The 13,779-nt window shown below is 37.1% G+C and overlaps 1 non-coding gene across 1 annotated transcript; it reads right to left on the reverse strand.

Annotated features, from left to right (window-relative positions):
• Positions 1–13,200: 13,200 nt before the first annotated feature.
• On the reverse strand, positions 13,201–13,272 carry Trnaa-agc (transfer RNA alanine (anticodon AGC)). Its single transcript has one exon. It is a non-coding gene; the product is annotated as a tRNA-Ala (tRNA).
• Positions 13,273–13,779: the final 507 nt, after the last annotated feature.

A 13,779-nucleotide genomic window follows, 5' to 3' on the forward strand; every position in this document is an offset into this window, starting at 1 on the left:
TTATGTTTTATTTTTATATTAAAATTTTTCTCCTTGCAATATTAAAATTACAAAGGACAAGGTCATTATAGTTATTATGGTTTGACTATAAAATGTCCTTCAAAAGCTCATGTACTTAAAGGTCTGGTATAGCAAGGTCCAGAGGTAAGGTTTCAGGAAATGATAGAATCATGAGTTATCTAACCTCATTAGTGGGTTGATACATTTGATGGATTAATGATTTGAATAGATTATTGGAAGCGGGACCCAGTTGGGAGAAGTAGATCACTGGAAGCATGACCTGGAAGGATTTATCTTAACCCCTGCTGCTTCCTGCCCCCCTCCCCTTCCTGGCTCCTTATGAGATGAAAATTTTCTCTTCATCACACCCTTCTACTGTGACATTCTGCTTCACCTGCAGGCCCAGAGGAGTGAGTAGATCATACACTGAAACATTTGAAACCATGAGCCAAAATAAGTCTCGTCTTTTAAGTTATTTCTCATAGGTATTTGTCACAACAGCAAAATTCTGATTAATACTATAGTTAAAGAATGTTCAAAATCACCTGTCCAGGTCCCTAATACAACCTTCCTTGCAATTCTTAACAAAGAAGCAAATCAATCAATCAATTGATGGGTTTTGAGTTTTCTACAACAAAAATAAAATCTATTCAACATATCCCCATACCTTGATTGGTAGCAATTGATCAAAACAGAAGTAGAGACAAATTGTAAGTATCCATTTTTTTAAATTTTTTGTTTTGCAATTATATATCCTCTGTAATTATTTTTCCACATTTTGTTTTGCCCATCTCCACTGCAATGTTCTTTTCCATTCCTTCCATTCAGCAGGTAGTGCAAGCAGAAAGAAATGAAGCTTGGAGTTAGTAATTTGAGACTTTACTGCATCTCCCATTAGCCACAATTCACTGAACAAATTGGACACTTTGGTAGATTCCTTAAGTAAATAAATAAAAAGTTTTTTTGGCTTGCTTGTAGTATCATTACATTTCCAGCATTTATGAAACACTAGGCTAACTAACTTTTTAAGACTCTGTTTTAATTTGTGAAAATGGTTCTAGGATTTCCAAATGCCCAGTCCAATATGGATGATGTTCTTACAGGTAATTTAACAGGGAATATAATTGAAATTTATGAATTTTGAGAGAAGGTGACTACATCAATATTTTCGTGGGGTGCAGAAAAATGTAGAGATCACAGGAATGAACAGTGCATTGTTCATGTCTAGCTTCGCACAAATTTTAGTACTGTGCAATTTTCTTTCTGTGTTACTTCCTTCTAACTCTTTCAGCAGCCAGTCCCAATGAGAGTTATGTTACTCAGGCCTCCAATCTGGAATTGCCCCCTGCACCTCCATAGACTCTAGAGTACTGTAATTTGCTGACCCATCAAACCAATTCCTTTTCAGAGGGATGTAGTAGATGCTTTCAGTGCTCTAAATAGATGTCCTCAGATACCTTTTAATGTTTTTGAGTACTTATTCCTGGAATGTCTGTATCTTCTGTTTCCAACAGCTGCAGCTGGCATACATTTTAGAGGACTAATTGTGGCCTATTAGACTCTCTTTGCCTGGACAGAAGTGACCATGAATATATGCCCACCCTACTCACGGGTACCATGTTCAGAATAGGCAAAGATTTCCTTTTTTTTTTTTTCAATATGGATTGAACCCAGGGGTGATTAGCCACTGAGCCTCATCCCCAGTCCCCTTTAAAAAAAATTGTTTAAAGAGAGGCTCTTGCCAAGTTGCTGAGGCTGGCTTTGAACTTTTGATCCTCCTGTCTTAGCCTTAAGAACTGCAGGGATTACAGGTGTGTGCCATCTCCATGGCTAGAAATTTACTTTTATGTATTAAGAATCTTTGTTATCTTGATTCCTGGCTAGACAAACACTCAGATGTATTTTGTATTTCAGGGTGTATTAGTGAGCATTTTGTTACTATGCCCAAAATATCTGACATGAACAACTTAGAGGAGGAAAAATTTATTTTGGCTCACAGTTTTAGAGGTTCAGTCCCTGGTCAGCAGGCTCAGAGGTAGAAAACTCCTGGCAGAGGGTGTGGTAGAGGAAAGGCTCTTTGCTTTTGGTAGCCAGGAAGCAGAGAGGGAGAGTCTGAAAGGAGTCAGGGACAGATAAAATTCCCAATGGCACATACCCAGAGGCCTGTTCCTCCAGCACGCCTCCCTACATGTTATTTTCACCACCTCCCCATAAATCCATTCAAGTTATGAACCCATCAGATAGATTAACCCACTGATGAGGTCAGAGCCCACATGATCCAGTATTTTAATCTCTGAACATGGCTTCCTTGCTTGACACATTAGCTTTCTGCGGGACATTCCAAATCTAAACCATAACACAGGGCTTCACTAAATGGTCATCCTGAAGCTGGGCATGTCCGACAATGCACCCGTGATTAACTTCTTCCTCTTCCTCATTGAGCTATCTCACTTCTCCGTGGCTTCCCTGGGAACTTTGCTATAATTAAAACAAAACAAAACAAAACTTGCGTGTGAATCCTGGTCTCATGACCCACTGCTGGGGAAGTGAACTTGAATTAGGCAATGAAGTTGGGCACTAGTTGTCACTACAGACATTGTCATAGACTAAGTAGGATTCCTACAGGTAAGTAGCCAGTGGACAGTGGGTCTTGTCTTCTCTTGTTAACATACAGATATTTCTAAGCATACAAACTATTACACACATATACATTACATTTTTATATGATCAAATCTGGAATATACTTTTGCATCTTGAAAGTCTTTTCAGAATCAAAGCTTTAATCCAAAATTAGAGGGGATATCAGAGGTGACATTTGGAGGTAGGGGTCTACGTAGGGAGAATGGGGGAGAAGGGTGGACAAAAATAAACTAAATAGACTAGTACTAGTTAAAGGGATAAAGTTTACAAAGGGGGAAAAAACAAATGTTAGGGGAGATTAAGAGCATAGAGTGTTGTAATAAATAATAATATAAAGCTAACCTTTCTTGAGAAGTAAGATTTGAACAAAGATTTGAAGAAGAGAATGGTGTTAAGTAATAAGTGCGAAAAAGTACCTTATAAAGAGAAACAGTACAAAACAATGTGACCTAAAATAACAACTATCTAATGTTGCTGAGCAGAGTCCATGTTGAGGAAAGAAGATCGGAAAAAGGAAGTTACCCCAGATCATGTAGATCTTTTACTTTTTCTCTTCTTTCTTTTTCCTTTTCTTTCCTTTTCTTTTTCTTTCTTTTCAGTGTTGAGTATTTGGGGATTAAACTCAGGACCTTGCACATGCTCAGCAAGTGCTTTACCACTAAGCTACACCCCAGATTTTTTAATTTTTCCTGTTGAGACCAGGTCTCACTAAATTGTGTAGACTGTCCTCAAACTTGCCCTTCTCCAAGTAGCTGGGATTGCAAGCATGCAACACTGCTCCTAGTTCATATAAATTCTGTTAATCCACCTCTAAAAGAATTTCCAGATTTTATATATTGCCACAGTCTGGCTGGGCAAAGTGACAAGTAACTTCAAGGTTGAAATGGGAACTACTTTATTGCAAGTGAACTCAGCGGGAACTGAGTGAGAACTCAAAGTAGCGGGGACCCAAGGTAGTAGGAGCCGCTTTTCTGCAGGACAGCAGAGGTACATATATCCAACTAATTACACACAGCTTAACTTAATTAACATCATCTAGATACATCAGTCAGTCATTAAGGAATCCTCATCATCTTAATGACTCACTGGCGTTACTTCACAAACCACTCCTGGCAAAGTGCCAGGCGCAATCTTGACCTGATTTGCATCCCCAAATATATATATACACACACACATAGGAAATTTTTTAGAACAAGCATTATCCTTAACCAAGAAGTTTTGTTGTTTTTGAACACCCTGCTCATAGCAGATTTATTTGCAACAGTCAAGAGATAAAAGCAACCCAAATGTCCTTCAATTGATGGATTTGAAAAAAAAAAAAACATGATATGTAGAGATACAAATATATATAAAGAAATATTATTCAGCCACAAAGGAAGGGAAATTCTGACATGATATAACATGGGAGAATATTGAAGACATTAAGCTAAGTAAAATAAACTGGTAACAAAAAGACAAACACTATATAATTCCATTTATATGAGGTCTCTAGAGTAGCCAAATTCATAGAAACAGAAAGTACAATGCTTGTTGCTGGGGGCGGGGAGAGGGGCAAATGGGAAGTAATTTGAGGGGTATAAACTTTTGATTCTATGAGAGGAAAAGTTATGGATATTGGTTGCACAAAAAAGTGACTATATTTAACTATACTGAGCTGTACATTTTAAATGATAAAGATGGTCAACTTTATGTTATACATAAAGTATCATACTTCATTATTTAAAAATATTTTATTTATTCTTTCTAGATATACATGACAGTTGAGTGTATTTTAACATATTATACATACATGGAGTATGACTTATTCTAATTAGGATCCCATTCTTGTGGTTGTGCATGATGTGGAGTTCCACTGGTCATGTTTTCTTATATGAACATAGGAAAATTATGTTCAGTTCATTATCCTGTCTTTCCTATTTTCATCCCCTTTCCTTTCCTTCATTTCCCTTTGTCTAATCCAATGAATAGAAATTCTTCCTTCCCCTTCCCTTATTATGTGTTAACATCCACCTATCAGAGAGAGCATTCACCCTTTGGTTTTTTGGGATTGGCTTATTTCACTTAGCATGATAGTCTTCAGTTCCATCCATTAACTGGCAAATGCCATAATTTCAATCTTCTTTAAGGCTGAAGACTGTTTCATTATGTATACATATATGTGTATCACATATTCTCTATTCATTCATCTGCTGAAGGGCACCTAGGTGGTTACATAGCTTAGTTATTGTTAATTGAGCTGCTATAAAGAATGAAGTGGCTGTGTCACTGTGGTATGCTGATTTTAATTCCTTTGGGTATAAATTGAGGAGTGGGATAACTGAGTCAAACGGTGGTTTCTTTCCAAATTTTCTAAGAAATCTCCATATTTCTTTCCATAGTGATTGCACCAATTTGCAGTCCCACCAGCAATGTATGCGTGTGCCTTTTTCTATTTCTTTCTTTTAAAAAAATATTTATTTATTTATTTATTTATTCTAATTAAGTATATATGACCAAAGAATGCATTTTTACAGATGGTGGAATGATATGGACATCATTACCCTAAATACATGTATGACTGCACATATGGTACAATGATACATCTTGTACAACTAGAGAAATGAAAAGTTGTGCTCCTTCTATTTCTATGAAGAATGTCATTGGAATTTTAATAGGAATTACATTAAGCCTGTGTAGGGCTTTGGGCAATATGGCTATTATTCTAAGCCAAAAATTTTTTTAAAAAATTTCAAGATATAAGCAGTTTGATACCTACATGAAGAAACAGAAACAGCTGCTTTCAAACTTTTACCTTTGTCATCTGTGATCAAACTCTGCTATGTGAACTCAACATAACAAATGAGTAACACGATTTAGGAACCAAGCTGAGTAAATGTTGCTTTTAAGAATTCACCAAACTGTAGGTATATCATTTGACTAGCACTGAGATCTACATCACACAAATCCTGAAAGGAAAAGTTAAGAGTTTATTTCAACTAAGATTTTTTTTCCTTTTAAATCATTCATTATGACTTTTGCTGTTTGAAATTCTACTCTTATCTTTTGTTGGGAAGACGAACTCATAGAGAATGCTATTCTTCATATACACCAAAATAAATAAACTCTCAATGCATTAAATTAATTGTCTATAAACTATTTTTAGAGCCTCATTTCTTTACATTGGGTCAAATTTTCTTTTATGGGAGGAATTCTGCTTCACACAAGCATTGCTTTAGATTTTTTTTCTTCTTTTACATAGTTGAAAAGACCTTGGAGTATCATTGGAAATCATCAGTGAACTTAAGCAGAAGAGTAAAATTATGTGATCTATGGTTCAAAATCTTATGGTCGCTCTTGCGTATCAGTAAATATTAAGGGGACAGGGAGCTCTGTTACTGAAGTGAACACAGCGCAGTGGATGTTGTTGGGAGTGTTCTGATCCCACTAGTCCTACTGATGGATGGTGCTGTGTCGGGAAGGAATCTCTGAAGGGCAATTTCTGCACCAATTCACTCAGTGAAATTGGCTGAGGACAAAATTGCAACTACATTCCAGTTGGCCTCTTCTCTTGCTCCTTTCTACTTTTCAATTATTCACTTCTCCATTGCTGGTGCTCCCAGGAAGGCGTGCATTCTCCCCTGCAGAGTATCTCCACCTCTGAGTGTGTCTCCTAGAGAATGCAACCAGAAAGGATTTATAAATAAGGTTCAGAATATGGAGAAAGACATGACTCAAAATTCACATTTCAGCAAAAGAACACTTTGATTGCCATCTTCCCAGGTGAAGTAAGATGTGTGTAGAACTGGTTTCATTAATATTCCAAAAGTAGAATTTTGGACATACTGTGTTTGAGGTATTTGTTAAGTACTCAAGTGAACATGTGAAATAGGCAGGGAGTTATATAAATCTGGTTTCAAAAGAGATTAGGAGAAATAGAGATTAGAGATTAGAGAGATAAACCAACTTGGCAACCATCTGAATATTCAAGGTTTTAAAATGACAGTTTTGTGTATGCAAGAATATAGTCCTATGTTCTCATATAAAAAAAGGGGGAATCTTTTGTATTGCTTTAAGAATCTATTGAAATACTTTTATCAAATAGTTTGGCACAAAATTTTGTGTATTGTTCAAAAAATCGTGTTCACTTTTTGTTCAATGTGCAACTCTACAAAGGATTTCACACTTATTAATATTATTTTCATTAGATATGGTTATATGTATCTGAATACATGACAGATTACATATTTACATATAAATAAAATTAGTATATAGAGTACATTTATAAGACCATGTAATCTTTAATAACACTCTGTTTCTCTCCTGGACCTCTTGATTTCTGAGAGAAGTTTGTTAAATCCCCTCCTGTAATCTTTTATTTCTATGGTTCTCTTAATTATACCTTTACACATTTTGCAAAGGTATTATTTCAAGAAAATGTTTTATTATGTATGTTTCTACTCCATCATTTATTTTACCAGTACATAATATTTTATTTTGTTTCTTATACTGTTTCCATAATATATATATATATATATATATATATATTTATAAGTATTTATTTTTTTAGTTGTACACAATGACCTTTATTTTTTTTTTTATTTTTTATTGTTGGTTGTTCAAAACATTACATAGTTCTTGATATATCATATTTCACACTTTGATTCAAGTGGGTTATGAGCTCCCATTTTTACCCCATATACAGATTGCAGAATCACATCAGTTACACATCCATTGATTTACATATTGCCATACTAGTGTCTGTTGTGTTCTGCTGCCTTTCCTATCCTCTACTATCCCCCCGCCCCTCCCCTCCCCTCCCCTCTTCTCTCTCTGCCCCCTCTACTGACATTCATTTGTCCCCCTTGTATTATTTTTCCCTTTCCCCTCACTTCCTCTTGTATGTACTTTTGTATAACTCTGAGGGTCTCCTTCCATTTCCATGCAATTTCCCTTCTCTCTCCCTTTCCCTCCCACCTCTCATCCCTGTTTAATGTTAATCTTCTTCTCATGCTCTTCGACCCTACTCTGTTCTTAGTTACTCTCCTTATATCAAAGAAGACATTTGGCATTTGTTTTTTAGGGATTGGCTAGCTTCACTTAGCATAATCTGCTCTAATGCCATCCATTTCCCTGTAAATTCTATGATTTTGTCATTTTTTAATGCAGAGTAATACTCCATTGTGTATAAATGCCACATTTTTTTTATCCATTCATCTATTGAAGGGCATCTGGGTTGGTTCCACAGTCTTGCTATTGTGAATTGTGCTGCTATGAACATCGATGTAGCAGTGTCCCTGTAGCATGCTCTTTTTAGGTCTTTAGGGAATAGACCAAGAAGGGGAATAGCTGGGTCAAATGGTGGCTCCATTCCCAGCTTTCCAAGAAATCTCCATACTGCTTTCCAAATTGGCTGCACCAATTTGCAGTCCCACCAGCAATGTACAAGTGTACCCTTTTCCCCACATCCTAGCCAGCACTTGTTGTTGTTTGACTTCATAATGGCTGCCAATCTAACTGGAGTGAGATGGTATCTTAGGGTGGTTTTGATTTGCATTTCTCTGACTGCTAGAGATGGTGAGCATTTTTTCATGTACTTGTTGATTGATTGTATGTCCTCCTCTGAGAAGTGTCTGTTCAGGTCCTTGGCCCATTTGTTGATTGGGTTGTTTGTTCTCTTATTGTCTAATTTTTTGAGTTCTTTGTATACTCTGGATATTAGGGCTCTATCTGAAGTGTGAGGAGTAAAGATTTGTTCCCAGGATGTAGGCTCTCTATTTACCTCTCTTATTGTATCTTTTGCTGAGAAAAAACTTTTTAGTTTGAGTAAGTCCCATTTGTTGATTCTAGTTATTAACTTTTGTGCTATGGGTGTCCTATTGAGGAATTTGGAGCCCGACCCCACAGTATGTAGATCGTAGCCAACTTTTTCTTCTATCAGACGGCGTGTCTCTGATTTGATATCAAGCTCCTTGATCCATTTTGAATTCACTTTTGTGCATGGCGAGAGAAAGGGATTCAGTTTCATTTTGTTGCATATGGATTTCCAGTTTTCCCAGCACCATTTGTTGAAGATGCTATCCTTCCTCCATTGCATGCTTTTATCCCCTTTATCAAATATAAGGTAGTTGTAGTTTTGTGGATTGGTTTCTGTGTCCTCTATTCTGTACCATTGGTCCACCCGCCTGTTTTGGTACCAGTACCATGCTGTTTTTGTTACTATTGCTCTGTAGTATAGTTTGAAGTCTGGTATCGCTATACCGCCTGATTCACACTTCCTGCTTAGCATTGTTTTTGCTATTCTGGGTCGTTTATTTTTCCATATGAATTTCATGATTGCTTTCTCTATTTCTACAAGAAATGCCGTTGGGATTTTGATCGGCATTGCATTAAACCTATAGAGAACTTTTGGTAATATCGCCATTTTGATGATGTTAGTTCTGCCTATCCATGAACAGGGTATATTTTTCCATCTTCTAAGATCTTCTTCTATTTCTCTCTTTAGGGTTCTGTAGTTTTCATTGTATAAGTCTTTCACCTCTTTTGTTAGGTTGATTCCCAAGTATTTTATTTTTTTTGAAGATATTGTGAATGGAGTGGTTGTCCTCATTTCCATTTCAGAGGATTTGTCGCTGATATACAGGAATGCCTTTGATTTATGCGTGTTGATTTTATATCCTGCCACTTTGCTGAATTCATTTATTAGCTCTAATAGTTTCTTTGTAGACCCTTTTGGGTCTGCTAGGTATATAATCATGTCATTTGCAAATAGTGATAATTTAAGTTCTTCTTTTCCTATTTTGATGCCTTTAATTTCTTTCGTCTGTCTAATTGCTCTGGCCAGTGTTTCGAGAACTATGTTGAACAGAAGTGGTGAGAGAGGGCATCCCTGTCTTGTTCCAGATTTTAGAGGGAATGCCTTCAATTTTTCTCCATTCAGAATGATGCTAGCCTGAGGCTTAGCATAGATTGCTTTTACAATATTGAGGAATGTTCCTGTTATCCCTAGTTTTTCTAGAGTTTTGAACATAAAGTGATGCTGTACTTTGTCGAATGCTTTTTCCGCATCTATCAAGATGATCATATGGTTCTTATTTTTAAGTCTATTGATGTGGTGAATAACATTTATTGATTTCCGTATATTGAACCAGCCTTGCATCCCAGGGATGAATCCTACTTGATCATGGTGCACAATTTTTTTGATATGTTTTTGTATCCGATTCGCCAGAATTTTATTGAGGATTTTTGCATCTAGGTTCATTAGAGATATTGGTCTGTAGTTTTCTTTCTTTGAAGTGTCTTTGTCTGGTTTAGGTATCAGGGTGATGTTGGCCTCGTAGAATGAATTTGGAAGTTCTCCCTCTTTTTCTATTTCCTGAAGTAGCTTGAAAAGTATTGGTATTAGTTCCTCTTTAAAGGTTTTGTAAAACTCTGCTGTATACCCATCCGGTCCTGGGCTTTTCTTAGTTGGTAGTCTTTTGATGGTTTCTTCTACTTCCTCAATTGATATTGGTCTGTTTAGGTTGTCTATATCCTCCTGACTCAATCTGGGCAGATCATACGACTTAAGAAATTTATCTATGCCTTCACTATCTTCTAATTTATTGGAGTATAAGGATTCAAAATAATTTTTGATTATCTTCTGTATATCTGAAGTGTCTGTTGTGATATTGCCTTTTTCATCCCGTATGCTAGTAATTTGAGTTCTCTCTCTTCTTCTCTTCGCTAGCATGGCTAAGGGTCTGTCGATTTTGTTTATTTTTTCAAAGAACCAACTTTTAGTTTTGTCAATATTTTCAATTGTTTATTTTGTTTCGATTTCATTAATTTCAGCTCTGATTTTAATTATTTCTTGCCTTCTACTTCTTTTGCTGTTGTTTTGCTCTTCTTTTTCTAGGATTTTGAGATGAAGTATGAGATCATTTATTTGTTGGTTTTTTCTTTTTTTAAGGAATGAACTCCAAGCAATGAATTTTCCTCTTAGAACTGCTTTCAATGTGTCCCATAGATTCCGATATGTTGTGTCTGTGTTTTCATTTATCTCTAAGAATTTTTTAATTTCCTCCTTGATGTCTTCTATAACCCATTGATCATTCAGTAACCTATTGTTCATTCTCCAAGTGATGTATGCTTTTTCCTTCCTTCTTTTATCATTGATTTTCAGTTTCATTCCATTATGATCAGATAGGATACATGGTATTATCTCTACTCCTTTATATTGTCTAAGAGTTTCCCTGTGACCTAATATATGATCTATTTTTGAGAAGGATCCATGTGCTTCTGAGAAAAAAGCGTAACTGCTTGATGTTGGGTGGTATATTCTATATATGTCAATTAAGTCTAGGTTATTAATTGTGTTATTGGGTTCTATAGTTTCCTTATTCAACTTTTGTTTGGAAGATCTGTCCAGTGGTGAGAGAGGTGTGTTGAAGTCTCCCATGATTATTGTATGGTGGTCTATTAGACTCTTGAACTTGAGAAGAGTTTGTTTGATGAACATAGCTGCACCATTGTTTGGGGTATATATATTTATGTTTGTTATGTCTTGTTGGTGTATGGTTCCCTTGAGCAGTATGTAGTGTCCCTCTTTATCCCTTTTGATTAACTTGGGCTTGAAATCTATTTTATTTGATATGAGTATGGACACACCTGCTTGTTTCCGAAGTCCATATGAGTGATATGATTTTTCCCAACCTTTCACCTTCAGCCTATGTATGTCTTTTCCTATCAAATGCGTCTCCTGTAGGCAGCATATTGTTGGGTCTTGTTTTGTGATCCATTCTACTAGCCTGTGTCTCTTAATTGGTGAGTTTAAGCCATTAACATTTAGGGTTATTATTGAGATATGGGTTGTTCTTCCAGCCATATTTGTTTATTTATGTTACTAAACGTGGTTTGTTTTCCTCTTTGATTATTTTTCCCCCCTTTACTGTCCTACCTCCCACTGTTGGTTTTCATTGTTATTTTCCATTTCCTCTTCCTGTAATGTTTTGCCAAGGATGTTTTGAAGAGATGGTTTTCTAGCTGCAAATTCTTTTAACTTTTGTTTATCGTGGAAGGTTTTAATTTCATCTTCCATCCTGAAGCTTAATTTCGCTGGAAACACAATTCTTGGTTGGAACCCATTTTCTTTCAGTGTTTGAAATATGTTATTCCAGGATCTTCTAGCTTTCAGAGTCTGTGTTGAAAGATCAGCTGTTATCCTGATTGGCTTACCCCTAAATGTAATCTGCTTCCTTTCTCTTGTAGCTTTTAAAATTCTCTCCTTATTCTGTATGTTGCGCATCTTCATTATAATGTGTCTAGGTGTGGGTCTCTTATGATTTTGCACATTCGGCGTCCTGTAGGCTTCTAGGATTTGGGATTCTGTCTCATTCTTCAAGTCTGGGAAGTTTTCTCGTATTATTTCATTGAATAGATTGCTCATTCCTTTGGTTTGAAACTCTGTCCCTTCCTGTATCCCAATGACTCTTAAATTTGGTCTCTTGATGTTATCCCATATTTCTTGGATGTTCTGCTCATGGTTTCTTAACAGTCTTGCTGAGCTGTCTATGTTCTTTTCAAGTTGAAATACTTTATCTTCATTGTCTGATGTTCTATCTTCTAAGTGTTCTACTCTGCTGGTAGTATTCTCAATTGAGTTTTTAAGTTGGTTTATTGCTTCCTGCATTTCTAGGATTTCTGTTTGTTTGTTTTTTATAACCTCTATCTCCCTGTATAGTTGATCTTTTGCTTCTTGGATTTGTTTATGTAATTCATTGTTGAAGTGATCTTTCATTGTCTGATTTTGCTGTCTGATGTCTTCCTTGAGACTCCAGATCATCTGAAGCATGTATATCCTGAATTCTTTATCTGACATTCCATCTGCTGCAGCTATTACCTCTTCTAACGTTGAGTTGACCTGCATTGCTTGTGGTCCTTTCTTTCCTTGTCTCTTCATACTGTTCGCGTTCCTTTCTACTTGGTGAAACTGTTGTGCTATTGAATTTTCCCCCTATATATTTATATTGTTCTTGTATAGTTGCAAAGTCTCCCTCGCAGGCGCGGGCGGTGGCTCTGCCCCTCCTCCAATTGTGGCAATGTGCCTACCACGCCGGCAGGCAGCTGGGCCTGCTCTGCCGGTCGGTAGCAGGTCCGCCTACCTTGCAGGCGCGGGCGGCGGCTCTGTCCCTCTGCGGGCCGCTAGGCTTGTTCTGTCAGTGTTTGCAGTTCTGCCTACTTTGCAGGCGCAGGCAGCGGCACTGGCCCTCTGCAGGCCTCTGGGGCTGTTCTGCCAGTGGGTTTCAGGTCCGCCTACCTTGCAGGCGCGGGGGGGGGGGGCGGCTCTACCCTTCCTCAGGCCACTGGGCCTGTTCTGTCTGTGGGTTGCAGGTCTGGCCTGTTCTGTGGATGGTCACAATTCCGTCTACCTTGCCGGCGCGGGGGAAGGGCGGCTCTGCCTCTCAGCAGGCCGCTGCTCCTCTTCTGCTGGTGGGTTGCAGGTCCACCTACCTTGCAGGAGTGATTGGAAGCTCTGCCCCTCTGCGGGCCACTTGGCCTTTTTTTTAGTTGTACACAATACCTTTATTTTGTTTATTTATTTTAATGTGTTGCTGAGGATCAAACCCAGGGCCTCTCACTTGCTAGGTGAGTGCTCTACCACTGAGCCACAACCCAAGCCCCCATAACATATATTATCAAAGCTAGAACCATGCTGAGTTTGAATTAATATCTGCCTAAGTTTTTCTCCAATTTTTATGTTGCTTAATTTCCATGTTCCTTGATTAAATATATCTCCTGACAATAAAATATGATTGACTCCTGTTTTTTAAAATTGATGATCTTGGATAGTACAAAGATTTTTTTATGTATTTGATAATTACTAAAAATTAAGATTAATTTTAGGCTTTTTTAAATATTTTTTTTTCATTCACAGGACTTTTTGTCCTTTTCTGACTTCCAGTGTTAAGATTTTTGTTAATTATGATATAACCTACTTTTATTCTTTAAAATTTCCCTGTGTTTGTTCCTTAATTTAAAAAATCTCACAGATATATCTTTCTTTAACAAAACCTGCACCACATTACACTTGCAGCACCCTCCTGTACCATCATGTTTAAGTTGTCTAGCACTTTAGTTCTGACGTTCACCTCCTCCTCAACTTCCTCCTCCTCCTTAGATGTT

The sequence above is a fragment of the Marmota monax genome, unplaced genomic scaffold (assembly GCF_021218885.2).
Source record: "Marmota monax isolate L192 unplaced genomic scaffold, Marmota_monax_Labrador192_F-V1.1 WCK01_AAM20220418_F8-fsc00011, whole genome shotgun sequence".
NCBI classification, from domain to species: domain Eukaryota; kingdom Metazoa; phylum Chordata; class Mammalia; order Rodentia; family Sciuridae; genus Marmota; species Marmota monax.